The 4,749-nt window shown below is 42.6% G+C and overlaps 1 pseudogene; it reads right to left on the reverse strand.

Moving 5' to 3' along the window:
* Window positions 1–2,202: 2,202 nt before the first annotated feature.
* Window positions 2,203–3,027, reverse strand: LOC122220634 (annotated as a pseudogene).
* Window positions 3,028–4,749: the final 1,722 nt, after the last annotated feature.

The raw sequence follows: 4,749 nt of genomic DNA on the forward strand, positions 1-4,749 counted from the left end.
TGGAATCTCTTCTCCCCAGCTCACAGCTTCTGCTATGTGTCATAGTTCCTGTTTATTTATGTTATTCATGTTTTTTTTTATTCCTTTTATGACTTTAACTTGCCTTGGCCCATGATGACACTATTGCATCTTTCATTTATACTTTAGCTGTCATTGGTAAATGACGGAATCTCTGTTTCCATCTAGCACTTCTAAAAGAAAGAAGTTGACCAGTTGAGCAAATAGCCATCACCCTATTAGGCATGAGCCTCTAAGCCCCAGGCCTTCCGGTAGGCTGCTGATAAGCCTGTGGATTGCCTGCTGTGGGTGAGCAGTCGCCAGGGAGGGTGGGTTATTACATTATAGAAACACAGTTATGCAGGTTGTATCTCCAAAACAGACTATGGGTGAGCAGTCTCCCTTATAAGGGACTCCAGGCATGGGCAGGCACCACAATCTGCATCTCTAGGACCAACCTGATGAGTGCATTACAATTGCCCACAGAGTGTCTGCATGCACTTCTAACAGGGAGTCAATGAATCCAGCTTGTCGAGAAGGTAATTTGGCAATATATATCAAATAACTTAATGTTCATAGGCTTTGCCTGATCATTTTACTCCCAAGATTTTTATACCAAGGGAATGATTAAAGATGAACACAAAGATCTACATGTAAAAATCTTCTTCAGGAGATTATTTATATTAGAAAAAATATTCAAAAAGGAGATTTGTTAAGTTATGCTTTATATAGGTGCAGTAGAATACGATGCAGGTATTGAAAAGATGGTGGAGACAAATATACAATAGGTAGTAGGGATGTTCAAGATGAACAAAAAAACAGATTTAAAAGTATGGTGTAATAAGAAATATATTTGGTCTTTGTCCCCAGTTCCTGGCACAGAGCTTCTAAAATCCCTTGGAATTTCCCCAATGATAGGACTGTCTTTTGTTATTCATTAGGAGCCCCTTTGGTTACACTTGAGTTTATTGGAAGGGGGGGTGGGGCTGCAAACTGATCTCTATAAAAACTCATGAACAATGAGATGTGATGAGCTTCTGAATTGGAAAACACATCCATGTGCTGGGACGGTGGTACACCCCATCTTTACTGGGACAGAATCTCCTGAACTCAGCATCCTTCAAACATTGTCCCATGCACCTCCTCATCTGGCTGTTCATTTGTATCCTTTAGAATAAACTGGTTTAAGTAAAGTGTCTTCCTGTGTTCTGTGACCCATTCTAGCAAATTATCCAACCTGGAGAGGGGGTTGTGAGAACGCTTGTTTTATGGACATTTGGTTAGAAGTATGGGTGGCCATTTGGCCTCTGGGCTGCGGGTGGTCCTGTGGGCTGAACTCCTGTGGAGTCTGATGCTGACCCTGGAGACAGAGGGGATCAGAATTGTGTTGAATTGTAGGACACCCGATTGATGTCTGAAGAATTGGATATTGGTGTTAGACATCCTCCAAATAGGAAAATGTAGAAAAAATTCCCCAATATTATTTCTAACCACACAAACACAAAAAAAAGGAGTTATGTAACAAAAACTTAATTATGATTCTTTTTTATTTTTATGTGAACAATTATCTGATGTATAAAAAGATGCAACTAAATTCAAAATGATACAAAATATCTATTTCAGGGTGTCTGGGTGGCTCATTTGGTTGACTCTTGATTTTAGTTCAGGTCATGATCCCAGGGTTGTAGGATAGAGCCCCACATCAGGCTCAGTGTTGTGCATGGAGCATGCTTAAGATTCTCTTTTCCTCCCTCTTCACCTCCCCTGCTCCTGCACTCTCTCTCTAAAACAAACAAAAAAAAAAACACCACAAGATATCGATTTAAAAACAACAAAAATGAGTATATTTAATCATACTCAGCTTATAAGAGAGCACATGGGTAAATAGAATAATTCATTCTATAGCATAGTGCTATATGAACTGGGGACAGAAAAAGTTGGTAAAGGAAGGCAGAGGAACTCTTAAGAATCGGAACTGAGCTTGGGGGGGCGGCAAGGGGCACGTCTGGGTGGCTCAGTCGGTTAAGTGTCCAACTTCGGCTTAGATCGTGATCTCACAGTTCATGAGTTTGAGCCCCACAATGGGCTCTGTGCTGACAGCTCTGAGCCTGGAGCCTGCTTCAGATTCTGTGTCTCCCTCTCTCTCTGCCCCTCCACTGCTCACACACACTCTCTCTCTCAAAAATAAATAAACACTAAAAAAAATTAAAAAAAAAAGAATTGGAACTGAGGGGCTCCATAATCATCTGGCATCCACTCAATGTTGTACCTATGGTTAGAAATGTACGTGATGCGGGGCACCTGGATGGCTCAGTGGGTTAAGCGTCTGACTTCAGCTCAGATCATGATCTTACAGTTCAGGAGTTTGATCCCCCCATGGGGCTCCATGCTGGCAGTGCAGAGCCTGCTTGGGACTCTCTCTCTGCTCTCTTTCTGCCCCTCCCCCACTCGTGCACACACTATCTCAAAATAAATTTTAAAAACTTTAAAAAAATAAAAAAGAAATGTATATAATGGGAACTCCAGGGATCTTCCATATCCTTCCTTTAAGCTCCCTCCACCAATCAACTGTTGCCACAATGTAACGGTTGTGCTGAGTTACTCTCTATATTAAGTAGCTATCTTCATGGGTTCCTTTGTGCATGGTAATCATTCAAACCTAGGCTTCTCAGGAATCCTTAGAGCCACCGGATACTCTTGACCCAAATTCTCAACTTCAGCCAGTAAACAGTCAGTTATACATTTGGCATACAGGCAGTCCATCTTTGACTGTACTAAGTCAAGTTTGCCTTTAATAGACAAGTTGATAAAGTTGGTATCAACCAGAATGTCATAAGATGGGCCCAGCTATGTCATATTAAAAGAATACGCAGGATGGTGTTGGGCAACTTCTCTTTCCTTGAGTGCACTGGAACCTTTCTCTTCTTTCTCTTTAGGTTTTAATCTATCTTTCTGTTGAAGCCTCTGATATCTGAGACTAAGCATTTACTTCACGGTCATGTACTTTCTTGCCTTCCTTTGCTTCCCCATGTTCATGCTGCACTCTTATTTCTTTCTAATTACTGTTATTTCTAAAGGGAGAGATGTGGGTGCTTTTTCTAAAAATTGTTATTATGAATAGTTATTATGCTTACAACTGGAAACAATAATTTAGAAATTAATGTTTACAAAGAGTTTGTGATAACACTCATATATAATGTTAAATGAAAACAAGAATACAAAATTGAACATTGTGCAGTTACAACTCTGTTAAAAATATGGAGCAAAAAGGTGGGAAACACATTGCAGGGTGGAAATGTCTATTTCTGAGTGGTGGACCTACAAGTGACTACTTTTTTACTTGAGTGTATTTTGCTTGCTTTTCTAAAATGGGCATATGTTGGTTTTCACCTTTTTTTTTAACTTAAGGAAACTTGAAGGTTATGGAGATTAAGAGATCTATTCAAGGCCACAGTTGTTCAGCAGAGAAAATGGGATAGGGGGCCAGATAATCTGACATACATGGAGTGGACACTGTGATGTCCTGCTCAGATCCCCTTCAGAAACAACATTTCTTCCCCAGCTACCAGAAGTGTTAACACAAAACAGTGTGCAAAGGCCAAAGTGTTAATGCTGGAAAAAGCCACTTCCCCAAGGTGAGCCACTCTTTCGTGGCAGCTCACACCCAATGACGGAGGGTCACAAAAAACTCCATTTGGGGCAACTCTAAAGGGTCATTCTGCTTCATAGTCTGCAAGGAGTCACCAAAGATCTTAGCACTGTATCACAGCTTGACACCTCCCTCTGCCCAGTCCTGCTTCCATCCTCTCCCTTCCATGAATATGGTTTCTCCCTAATAAACATCCTGCACAATAAGCTTTATCTCAGAGTCAGCTTCCCAGTGAACCCAGCCTGTGACAGTTGGTAGGTATCAGGAGTGGTTCAAGAAAGCAGACACTATAATGAGATATTGGAACAAGATCATCTGCCACCCAGCTGAGGATGAAAACTCTCTATCACTGGTGGAGGTGGAGTCCAGAGCCCACGGCATAAAACAGAAGGACAATTGCTAGAACTTTCACCAGGGGTGAAATGGGACAGCATATCTGTGGTAGGGGAGGCATCAGGCATTTGAGAAATATGAGGGAAATCATTGCTATAAGAACAGAATTGTGTAGCTACTGCTGAATTTGCTAGACTTCTGGAAAAAGAGAAAGAAAAGCTGGGAACAACTAATCAGCAATGAAATCTAGGCTGAAAAGCCAGAAGGCCTTCTTGGAAGCATAGAGGGAGGCTCTTGTCTCTGCGCTGGGAGACTGAAGACAAGGCAAGGAACTGAATCCACAGGGCAGCAGAGTTTGAGAGAGACCACTCTTTCAAACACGTCACACCTGTTGCTCCAAGGCCAGGCCCTGGAAAAAAAAAATGGGATCCCAATACCCAAGGTGAGGACATGGGGGTTGAAAGGCCCAAATCTGCTGGTGCCCTGGAGCTTGCAGAGAGCTCCCTTAACCCAGCCCCATGTTTGAAGCCTGGCTATAGGTAGGTGCACAGGCCTCTCCTCCATAAAATACATGCTCCTCTTGGGGTCCCACCCACCTCCACTTCTGGCATAAGCCTACACTAGAGCTAATAGGGCTAAGGCACAACACAGCCCAGCTAGGGTCATTCTGGGTCTGGGAAGGAGGAAAGGAACAATATCTCACAGGAGCAGCAGGACCCAGCCAGCTGAAGCAGCAGCCTAGGCACGTGTGTGGGGGCCAGACTGTGTGT

Source organism: Panthera leo, chromosome B2, assembly GCF_018350215.1.
Source record: "Panthera leo isolate Ple1 chromosome B2, P.leo_Ple1_pat1.1, whole genome shotgun sequence".
NCBI classification, from domain to species: domain Eukaryota; kingdom Metazoa; phylum Chordata; class Mammalia; order Carnivora; family Felidae; genus Panthera; species Panthera leo.